Raw genomic sequence first — 12,302 nt, 5'->3', positions numbered from 1 at the left:
TATTACCTCACCCCACCAAGCCACGCCCACAGAACCAGTAGTAACAAATTTTACATTTCACCACTGCTTATAACCATTGCAGCATCCCCATGGTCACGTGATTTACATTTGGATGCTTGACAGCTGGTTCATATTTATGATCGTTGCAGACTCCTGGGATCATGTGATCCCCTTTTGCAACATTCTGACAAGCAAAGTCAATGGGGAAGTCAGATTCACTTAACAACCATGTTACTAATTTAACAACTCAGTGATTCATTTAACAAATGTCATAAGAAAAGTCATAAAATGGGTCAAAACTCATTTCACAAATTTCTCACTTAGCAACATAAATTCTGAGCTCAATTGTGGTCGTGAGTCGAGGAGCAATAGATTTGCTTTGGTATTCTGAGTTTCCCTTGATCCTTTCTTTTCACATTCTGCCAGCACCTTATTCTTGATTGTTATTCAGGAATAAATTTCCTTCAATCATATATTTTTCTACCAATTAAAGAATTTTATTCGTCTTTCTATGCCTTATTTCAGACAACTATAGCGTTTTGATATTTTTGTGAGAATCATAAAAAGAATCACAATAATAAAGCTTAAAAATGCCCAAAGGGTTTGAAAAAAAGATTTAGTTAAAAAAGGTTTGCTGAATCATTTAGTATTTTTTTATATCCCATTTGCATTTCAAGTACTGCAATGTTGTGCATTGAGATCAGTGATATTCATAGTTCTAGGGACAAGAAATGCAAATGAAATCTTGTATGGATTATAACATCTCCTTGATTCTAAAACAAATATGTACTGTATGTAGTGTTAAGAGTCACTTCAGTAACAACTGGAATATTAGCAAGCAGTGGAGTTATAGTGGTGTTGTAATTGTCATGCAGGCCGATTGTCCTGAAAGTTGTGCTTCCTCTGCCTTTAGTAGCTGCTTTTTAACGTTCAGTACAAAGATGTAACAGCACACACAGAAAACATTTTTCCCCTTTTTGTGACCTTACATTTGCCAAAGTGCCTCATGCTGGAATTCCTTTTCAATATCTTTTTTTTTTTCCAGAGCCAGACATGCAACCAGACACAAAAGGCTCTGTGTATAGCAAGCTGTTTTAAATATTGTGACTTGCTGATGTGCTGTCCTTTCTCTGCTTGAGCCAAAGATCTCTGCTCAGTGTCTGTAGATTACCAAGGCCCTTCTTCATTGTATCTGTCAGCTATTCCTATTCATTTAACCTTTCATTAGTCTCTGTGCAGCTTCACTGTCTGAAAAGGCACTGCAGAGCCTAAAGGCCTACTGTCACAGTTATTAGATTTCTCGGTTACATCCCAGCAACCATAATGGAGTCAGAGTCAACATTATTGTCACGGATGCTGCTGTCCTGGGGTGCAACTCTTCTGTGTATGTCAAGGACATGTGCCACATGTTGATAATGTGTCCCAGGGATAAATGCACAACATGAGGGATAGGCCCAGCCTGGAAGTAATGAGCTTTGTGGGAGTCACTGTGTAGACAAACAGCTGAGAAGGAATTCTACTTAAGAAGCCAAAAGAGAAAAAATGAATTAAGTGTTGCCGAAGTTTGCCTGTGAGCTAGTTGTCAATCATGTTACTTTCATTTTAAGTTTCTATTACAAGCACAAAACAGAAATGTTACCTGCATCTGATGAAAACATTGATTTAAAATAATAGTAATGAAAGAAACCCTGCAAGATTGGAATATACAGTATTTCTTACAATCCTTCAGAATATATATATTGCCAAGTATTGAAACAATGCATTTCATATTAGAAACATAGATACAATTGTCAATTGGCTCTAAACAATGAAATTGCTCTTTCAAAAATGATTGGTTGTATGAACTATTCGTGAGAATTTTTTTTTAATTTCAGAAGTTAGTTCTAAACCACCCACACCAAAAATAGCTGGCACTAAGAGGTATTCTCACAATGTATTGTTATTTTGTAGCATATAGTACAGATAGTCCTCGACTTATGACCACAATTGAGCCCCCAATTTCTTTTGTTAAGTGAAACATTTTTAAAGTGAGTTGTGTCCCATTTTACGACCTTTCTTGCCATAGATTCACAGTGATTAAGTGAATCACTGCAGTTTTTAAGATAGTATCTCAGTTGTTAAGCGAATCTGGCTTTCCGGTTAACTTTGCTTGCCAGAAGGTTGCAAAAGGGAATCACATGACCCTGGGACACTGCAACAGTTATAAATACATGCCAATTGCCAAGCACCTGAGTTTTGATCACTTGACCATGGGAATGCTGCAATGGTCATGTGAAAACCTGACATAAGTAACTTTTTTCAGTGCCGCTGTAACTTTGAATAGTCACTAAACGAACTGTTGTAAGTTGATACTACTTGTATTTATGCCTTTGGACTGAAATGATTGGAGATAGATTATTCACATGCCAAGGAAACAGAATAGCTGTCTTGCTAGATCAGTTCATGAGTTTATCTAATACAAAATATTGTATATATCTGTGGTTAAACAGGTGCTCTGAAGACAATAGTCTTTAATTCAATGAGATATTAAAAGACATGTTCCCTCTGAACCTGAATTTTCCTTATTTAATAACATTGAATATAACAGTCCTCCATGAATGTACCTAAAGTTGTTTAAACTGTTTGTCATTATTATGATATGCATAATCGTATCTAATATAAGTTATGTGAGATGCAGAAAGCCTGTATATACATAATTGTATATGCCTCTTGTCACATGTCTGTCCCTAACATCTTGGTTGATATGGTGACAAGTCTCATATTCATAACTTGTTGGTCTGCTTGTTCACTATGCTTCCTGCAGATTTGAATTTTGCTATATAGAATTCTAACTTCTATTACAAATAATATTAGAAAATTTTGTTATCTGCTTTAAATACCACTTATTAATGAAAGATTTTAAAAGTAATTATAGCTTGTTGCTCGAAAGGTCGGCAGTTCAGCAGTTCAAATCCCTAGTGCCACGTAATGGGATGAGCTCCCGTTACTTGTCCCAGCTTCTGCCATCCTAGCAGTTCAAAAGCATGTAGAAAAGCAAGTAGAAAAATAGGGACCACCTTTGGTGGGAAGGTAACAGCATTCTGTGCGCCTTTGGCGTTTAGTCATGCCGGCCACATGACCACAGAGACGTCTTTGGACAGCGCTGGCTCTTTGGCTTTGAAATGGAGATGAGCATCGTCCCCTAGAGTTGGGAACAACTGGCACATATGTGCGAGGGGAACCTTTACCTTTACCTAGAGGAAATTCAAAGCATATATAATAGAAACAAACTTGAATTTCTGTTATATATCAGATGCCAAAAGATTGAATACTTAAGACAGTATTGAGTTCTAAATATAGCCCGTCTAAGCACAAAATAAAATAATTCCATAGAGATTGCTGGTAATTCATGTTGAAATTTAAGAAAGAAATAATGCAGTTGGTATGTTTATGATATAAATAAGATTTTATATTCAGAAATTCATATTGCTGGATGAAACAGTTTTGTGTTCTTATGCCTTATTATTTCAGGTGCCTTAAATAGTTGTGAGTTTATACAGAGAAAAGGTTGTAATGAAAGAAGATACTGTCTTCCAAACAACATTCTGTGCCTAAGACGGTAAAAACGGCAATTTAACAACAAAACAGAATTGGTATAGCCAGATTTCTTGGTTAATTCCAAACAAAGAAATGTCTGCTCTATTAATATCTACTTAAGTACCTCATTTAGTAAATTTTGCATAAAAATAAGAACAGGCCTTTATGCATAACAAAAAAAATATATATCCAAACTTGAATGAAAGCACACATAACACCATGAAGACACTATTATCCATAGATCATGTGCCATTCTCTCTCCCTGCCCATTTCCAAATTCAAAGATAACAATGCCTATTGGAGCAAAACTGCAGCAAGTTATTTTTTTTTTTAAGGCAGAGAATCTATAGCAAAGAGAATCCCAACACAGTTAATTATTATATTAATAATGAATTAAAAAATCAGGGAGTAAGTGACAGTAAAGCAAATTTGGAAGATTTAATTAACAGTGATGTTGAACCAAGAAAAATAGTTATTTTCTTGGAAGTTGACAATTTCATACTCACAATGAATACAAGTCTATACATATTGCTGTTTAACTAATTACTTTCTTAGTTAAACTGTTACTGACTTAACCGCACTGAATTATAAGGCATTGTGCCAGTTTCATTAAACAAGTTTTGTTACTTATTCATACAATCAAACTACATTTGTATCTCATGCATAGACTTTTAAAACTTGTCAGCATTACAAATGTTTAGATAAAGACGTTTTGACGACTCATGCAGTGCAACCAAATTATAGCCTTGCTGATTATTCATAGTGCTGTTTTGTCATGATGATTATTCCTTTTTGTTCAAAAGCTAAAGGGATGATTTTTAGAGATGAATGTTTACATATTATTTGAAAGTTTCCTTATTGAAAACAGTACTAATGATCTAGAAAGAATATGAAATAAAAGATATTGCCAGCTCCTGAAACTTCAGGTTATCGTATAATTTAGGCAGTGGTGGGATTCAAATAATTTAACAACTGGTTCTCTGCCCTAATGATTTCTTCCCACAACCAGTTCACCAAACTGCTCAGAAAGTTAACAACCGGTTCTCCCGAAGTGTTGCGAACTGGCTGAATCCCACCACTGAATTTAGGGTTTAATATCATTTCTGAAGTGTTGCGATTATTACTGACCTGTCTCATGGCTGCTGAAAGGAAGTCTCACGCTGCGGTCTTCAGCATGGTGATGATATCTCTGAAACTTTAGGAAAAAGTTGATATGCTTTAATTTAAATTTTTTGGGAGATAAAAATCACAGTGGCTGAGAAGAGCTGTTGGTTATTTTTTTTCATACTTGCCTGAGGAAAAGTTAGGGCGTTTCTCGCTTTCTCTCTCTCTTGAATTTTCAAGGTAAACTTAGATCCCTGTTTTCATCATGTGGGCCACCTTTTATATGTGGTAACATCTGAAGATATCATACTTCTTGAAGATACACAATGTATTAGCCCAGGTCATCTTATTTTGGGATAATTTATTTTTTAGTAGGTGACATCTCCCTTGGTCGTGCATGTCATAGTGGCTTGGATACATCCATGTAGTTTTCTTGGTAACAGAATAGATGTATTTTGCCATTGTCTTGCTTCAGGATGTTTTTTCATTGTTTCAGAATGCCAGTAGACTTCTTGTACTCAAGTATTATCCAATTCCAATGACTTAGTTTCTGAATTGAAATGTTGTGCAAATGATGCCATCTAATACTATATAATCATTTGCATAACTACAGACTTCCAATTCTGTTCTGGTCATGAATGACAGAATATACACATGTTCATATACACATGTCCATTAATTTCACCAGTCAACATGTAATAATTGGGAGCTGATTGTATAAATAAAACAATATGTTTGAAATAACATAAGAAGTATGTGTGTGTGCATATGTATGTGTCACAAGTAGTATCCAAAATTTGGGAAATGTCATTTTAGGGTCTTTCAACCCTAATGGCAATAATTTCCTGCTGCTATGAACATTTTCAGAATCCTTTGCTTTCTGATACACGGATTTGCCATTTCTCAAGGTTTCATTCCAATTGATTATTCAAGAGCTCTTGAATAATCCCAGTGGGTATCACGTTCTTTTCTAAGTATCCTAGTGGGTATCACGTTCTTTTCTGAATTCAGGCCCTTTTCTAATTGTCATCATATCTGTAGGTAGCTTTGCCACCTGAAAGAGTTGTATAAATTACTACTATTGTAACACTACAGACTCCTTGTTTCTGAAAGGCAATTGTATGTCCTCACAGAAGACAAATAGCGTTATCCCTTTAGAGCAGGGGTGTCAAACCCAATGCCCGGGGTCCGGATCCAGCCCACGGAATACTTAGATCTGGGCCACGGGACCACCCTGGAAACAGCGAAGGATCAGCCTGTGGTGCTTCTGTCAGAGAAAATGAAGCTCAGGAGCCCGTTTTCACTGGCAGAGTGCTCGGGCCGCCACCAACGAGTGATGTCGAGGTGGCCACGTCTACCCTGTCCATGCCCACCCCAGCCCCCGGAATTCAAATACAACACTGATGCAGCCCTCAATGAAATAGAGTTTGACACCCCTGCTTTTGAGTATTATGGGTTAGTATTCAAAGGGAGATCAATGATTAAGAAATTTGAAATATAAATAATAAAATAAAATAAATAGTAGCTTACTGGTTCACTTCACAGACATGGAGTTAGCCTAGTTTGAACTGAAATATTGATATCAACCCACGTACAGCAGACCTGTTTGGGAAGCTGTTTTGCTATGCTAAGTACTTGGAAACTATTCTCTGCCTGATTCATAGAAAAGAGTTTACCCTTGCACATATAATGTATTACCATCTCATTATTAGGAGATAGATGTTAGAAGAAACAGAAATGGTTTCTGCATTCTTTTGCACTCCCCTTTCTATATGGTGTAGCGAACTGACCTAGAAGCTACTCTTTTGTTACATTTTCATAGCAGCTCAAAGGAGATAGGAGGTAGTTTATTACACAGCTCAGTGTGAAGCAAAAGTATTTATTTTAAAAGTAAAATAAAAGCATAAAACACAATAATTTTACAATAGGTGGTAGGTTTATTGGTGGGCAGAATGTTTACCTTTACAGTCTGTATAACAAAGTTTGACTACATTCAAGGAAACTAAATCATAATGATCTGATACTGATCAGAAATTCCCAGATGTACCAATAAAGGAGAATATTTATAGTTTAGGGTTGAAATGAGGGGTCCTTGGTGCTCTCTGAGCTTGGTTGTTTTATCGCAGACATTTCATTACTATTCTACTTCATTTCAGATGTTTCATTACAATTATTCATTGCTACCACTGATAATATTACCTAGTTTGGGTAATGAAACATCTGCAAGAAAACAACCAAGCTCAGAGTGTACCAAAGACCCCTCATTTCCAGATGTTTCCTTTTTCTTTTTTTTTAACCAGGTAAAGAGTTTTAAATTTAATCCTTATCCGTTAGGTGCAATAATAGCTCATTGGAAACTTTTTTATATTGCTCCTGCAAAACTGTCATGGGCAGGGCACAGAAGCCTGTAAAAATTAGTATTCTTTAGAATTTGGATGATGTTATACAATGTAAGTACTTCAATCCTTTGAGAAAAGAGGCTGGACTGCTCAGAAAAATACCTTGGAAAAAGCAGACTGATCCTCTTTTGACTTCTTAGATCTTTATTACATTGTTTAAGTGCACAGAGGTCATATGATATCATTTAAAAAGTCTCCCTAGAAAAGCTGAGATGTTGGATTTTTGTAAAATTGTTTTGATTGATACAGATTCACACCTATCCTTAACAAGGAGAAAAATTTAGCCTGTGGGGAAAAACACAACTTCAACATGTATGCTATGATGCAGGTCTCTGTACCCATTTCAGCACTAATCCTGCCTCCCTCCTTAATGCACTGAGAATCTAAGGGGCTACATGGAATATGAGAGCCAGTTTAGAGTAATGGTTAAGGCATCAGGCTAGAAACCTGGAGACTTTGGGTTCTAGTCCCACCTTAAGCACAAAGCCAGTTTGGTGACTTTGGGCCAGCCACTTTATCTCGGCCCTAGGAAGGAGACAATTGCAAATCACCTCTGAAAAACCTTGCTAAAAATATCTCAGGGAATTTGTCTAGGCATGCCCTGAGAATTGAACATGATTGAAAAGAAGAAACTGGAATATAGAAAATTAGGAATTTATATTGGACCTTTTCAAGAAGAGTTCTGCAGAGGAAATGAAAGGTCCTAATTGGGCCGTGAAGCTTCACCAGCTTCAAGTGCTGCTGGAAGGTATTTGTATAACATTTTCCTAGAGTTGCTTGAAAACAATTACAGTAGTCTCCAACTTACAATAGTTTGTTTAGTGACCATTCAAAGTTACAACGGCACTGAAAAAAGTGACTTATGGCTGTTTTTCACACATTGCAGTATGCCCACAGCCCAGTGGTGAAATGTGAAATTTGTTACTACCGGTTCTGTGGGCGTGGCTTGTTGGGGGGGGTAATATGACTGAGTGGGCATGGCCAACTTTTTTTTTTATCTTTAAAACCATTTTTTCTACAACTTCTTCGGCTGAAGAGGTTGTAAAAAATGCTTTTAAAAGCCTCTGACGATCCCAGCTGAGTTGCCTGATTGGCAGAGGCTTTCTTTTTTTAAAAAAAGCCTCTGACAATCCCAGCTGACTTGCCTGATCGGCAGAGGATTTTTTTCCTTTTAAAAACATTTTTTTCTATAACCTCTTTGGCCAAAGAGTTTGTAGAAAAAATGCTTTTAAAAGCCTCTGATGATCCCAGCTGAGCCGCGTGATCATCAGAGGCTTTTTAAAAAAACTTTTAAAAGAATTTTTTCGGCCAAAGAGGTTGTAGAAAAAATGCTTTTAAAAATAATTTTAAAAAAGCCTCTGATAATTGTGCAGCTCAGCTGGGCATGGCGGGGGGGGGGCAGGGAATTTTTGCTACCGGTTCTCCGAACCACTTGCCTCCATCGCTACCGGATCGGGCGATCTGGTCCGAACCGGGAGCATTTCACCCCTGCCACAGCCACATTATCAGATTCAGGTGCTTGGCAACTGGTTCATATGTATGATAGTTGCATTGTCCTGGGGTCACCTTTTGTGACCTTCTGCCAAGCAAAGTCAATGGGGAAACCAGATTCATTTTACACCTGTGTTATTTATTTATTTATTTATTTATTTATTTATTTATTTATTTATTTATTTATATTTGTATACCGCCCTACTCCTGAAGGACTCAGGGCGGTGAACAGCCATAATAAATACAAATACATATAGAAGTTAAAAACTATTAAAAAACAGATTAAGTAATTTGGCTCAAAGATTAAAACATCCAGATTTATCTAAAAGAGGTCTAAAACCCGATTTAAAAGCCAATTTAAAAGCCAATTTAAAAAGGGAGAGTTAGGCCAGACCAGCTTGTTGGAATAGAAACGTTTTCAGGGCACGGCGGAAAATGCGTAAGTCTTGGATGTTTCGTAACTCCGGAGGAAGCCCGTTCCAGATGGTAGATGCCCCCACAGAAAAGGCTCTCCCCCTGGGGGCCGTCAGTCGACATTGTTTGGCCGACGGCACCCTGAGGAGTCCCTCTCTATGGGAGCGAACTGGTCGGTGAGAGGCTATTGGTGGCAGGAGGCGGTCTCGTAAGTACCCTGGTCCTGAGCCATGGAGCGTTCTAAAGATAGTAACCAAAACCTTGAAACGCACCCGGAAGACCACCGGGAGCCAGTGCAGCTCGCGCAGGAGGGGCGTTAAATGAGAGCGCCACATTGCTCCCATCACCACCCGCGCGGCCGCATTCTGGACCAGCTGGAGCCTCCGGGTGCTTCTCAAGGGGAGCCCCATGTAGAGAGCATTACAGTAATCCAGGCGTGAGGTGACAAGGGCGTGAGTGACTGTGCGTAATGAGTCCTGATCCAGAAAGGGACGTAATTGGCGAATCAGGCGAACCTGATAAAAAGTCCTCCTGGCCACGGCCATCATATGCTCTTCTAAAGACAGCCGCGAGTCCAGAAGGATGCCCAAGTTGCGAACCCCACCTGTGGGGGCCCACAACTCGCCCCCAATAGTCAGAAATGGCGCCAACTGACTATATCGGGACGCCGGAAACCACAGCCACTCGGTCTTGGATGGGTTGAGTCTGAGTTTGTTCCTCCCCATCCAGATCCGTACGGCCTCCAGGCACCGGGACATCACCTCGAGGGCATCATTGGGGTGGTCTGGGGTGGAGATGTACAGCTGGGTGTCATCAGCGTACTGATGGTACTTCACCCCAAAACCACGGATGATCTCACCCAGCGGCTTCACATAAATGTTGAATAGAAGGGGCGAGAGGACCGATCCTTGTGGCACCCCACATATAAGGGGCCTCGGGGTCGACCTCTGCCCCCCTATCAACACAGACTGCGACCGGTCAGAGAGAAAGGAGGAGAACCACTGTAGAGCAGTGCCCCCCACCCCCAACCCTTCCAACCGGTGCAACATGATATCATGATCGATGGTATCAAAAGCCGCTGAGAGGTCTAGTAGGACCAGGACAGAGGAGCAACCCCTGTCCTGAGCCCTCCAGAGATCATCAACCAATGCGACCAATGCTGTCTCTGTGCTGTACCCGGGCCTGAAGCCCGACTGGAACAGATCTAGATAATTCGATTCATCCAGGTACTGAGGCAGTTGTCGTGCAACCACACTCTCAACAACCTTCGCAACAAAGCGAAGGTTGGAGACAGGACGATAATTTGCTAACACAGCTGGGTCCAGGGAGGGCTTCTTGAGGAGGGGCCTCACCACCGCCTCTTTCAAGACGGTGGGAAAGACACCCTCACTCAAAGAAGCATTTATAATCTCCTGGAGCCAGCCTTGCGTCACTTCCCGGGAGGCCAGTACCAACCAGGAGGGACACGGGTCCAATAAACATGTGGTCGCATTTAGTCTGTTCAGTATCCTGTCCATGCTTTCGGGAGTCACAGGATCAAACTCTTCCCAAATAATATTCTCAGGACCTGCCCTTGTCATCTCCTCTGGATCAATCCAGTCAGAGTCCAGCTGTTCCCGAATCTGAGCAATTTTGTCATACAGATATTGTACAAAATCCTCAGCTCTACCCTCCAAGGGGTCTTCCCACGTCTCTTGATGGAGCAGAGAGCGGGTCACCCTAAACAGGGCGGCTGGGTGATTATCTGATGATGCAATAAGAGTAGAAAAGTAGTTACTCTTCTCTGCTCTTATCGCCACTAGGTAATTCTTAATATGAGATCTTACCAGTGTTCGGTCAGATTCAGAACGACTAGCCCTCCAACTGCTCTCTAGGCGTCTTTTCCGGCGCTTCATCTCCCTCAGTATACCAAGTAGCCTCAGTATACCAAGGAGCCAAGTGAGACCGGCGCCGGGTCAGAGGCCGCAAAGGCACGACTCAGTCTAAAGCCTCAGCCGCCGCCCTATCCCAGGCAGCCACTAAATCCTCAGCCGAGTCGTGTGCCAGAACCTCAGGAAATGGCCCAAGCTCCATCTGGAATCTCTCAGGATCCATCAGGCGCCTGGGGCGGAACCACCTGGTCGGTTCCGCCTCCCTGCGGTGGGGTGTGGCGGTTTGAAAGTCCAGGCGAAGGAGGGAGTGATCTGACCATGACAAGGGTTCAATCACTATATCCCCTATCTCGAGATCACTCAACCACTGTTCAGAGACAAAAACAAGGTCCAGTGTGTGTCCCCCCATGTGAGTAGAGCCATAAATTAACTGGGTCAGGTCCATAGCCGTCATGGAAGCCATGAATTCCCGAGCCACCTCAGACGTCTCGCCAACTGATGACAGGTTAAAATCCCCCATGACCATAAGCCTGGGGGTGTCAACAGCCACTGCAGCTATAACATCAAGTAGCTCAGGCAAGGCTGCTGCCACGTGGCAGGGAGCCAGGTACGTAACCAGCAAGCCCAACTGCACCCTATGACTCCACTTCACAAGGAGGGACTCACATCCAGCCGTCTGAGGAACAGTGGCCTCCCTCGGTCCAAGACCTTCGTTAATAACAACCGCCACCCCTCCGTCCCTCCCCTGAGACCTTGGCTGATGGAAAGCACGGAAACCTGGTGGGCACATATCCACAAGGGGGGCTCCCCCTTCCTGGCCCAACCAGGTCTCCGTAATACCTGCCAGGTCCGCACCCCCCTCCTGAATAAGATCACAAATGAGGGGGGCTTTATTTACCACGGACCTGGCGTTGCACAGCATCAGCCGAAGGCCTGGGGCCTGAGGTTCCGTACAACCTGGGGAACGAGAAGAGTTTTGAGGGTCGGAGCGCGCCACCGCTTGTAAACAGCGAGGACGCACTCCCGCAGGATGATGTGGCCCCCTGCTCCCGCCATATCTGCCCCTCCCACCTACAGTATCGATGTTATGGGCATCTGTATCGTAAGATCTAATCATCTCCTTGACCCCCGAGTTCGCACCTCCCATGCCACGCCCTACGGCTGGCCCAGATACCCTCCCCCGCGGGTCTTCCCCCAAACCCACGTAACCTACCCCCCTCCCAGAATCCCTTAAAATCTTATTAAGAAATTTCCCTAAAAAACCCCATAACCCTCTTTTTGCTGTATGCCATCTCTCCAGACTCCAAAGTCCGTCATCGAGATAGGCCCTTGATAAAGAAGAGGGCCAGACCTGCGAGAGGGGGGCATCTCGCAGTTTGAGGAGTTCTCCCAATGAGTACATTTTGTAGCTAGATAGTCTATAGTTGGTAGGCATGTCCTAGTTATC

The 12,302-nt window shown here is 41.6% G+C and overlaps 1 protein-coding gene and 1 long non-coding RNA gene across 3 annotated transcripts in view; one reads left to right on the top strand and one right to left on the bottom strand.

The window, feature by feature from the left end:
• Positions 1 to 4,756, bottom strand: part of LOC148115158 (uncharacterized) — a 76,031-nt gene extending 71,275 nt beyond the window's left edge. The window contains exon 1 of the long non-coding RNA XR_015732279.1: positions 4,705 to 4,756. This is a non-coding gene — a long non-coding RNA (uncharacterized LOC148115158). The remainder of the gene's footprint in view (positions 1 to 4,704) is intronic.
• The window catches only part of BNC2 (basonuclin zinc finger protein 2), a 437,236-nt gene that overhangs the window by 9,095 nt on the left and 415,839 nt on the right, over positions 1 to 12,302 (top strand). The window lies entirely within an intron of this gene.

The sequence above is a fragment of the Pantherophis guttatus genome, chromosome 2 (genome assembly GCF_059756535.1).
Source record: "Pantherophis guttatus breed Tessera chromosome 2, ASM5975653v1, whole genome shotgun sequence".
NCBI classification, from domain to species: domain Eukaryota; kingdom Metazoa; phylum Chordata; class Lepidosauria; order Squamata; family Colubridae; genus Pantherophis; species Pantherophis guttatus.
This window is presented reverse-complemented; position numbering and strand designations above follow the sequence as displayed.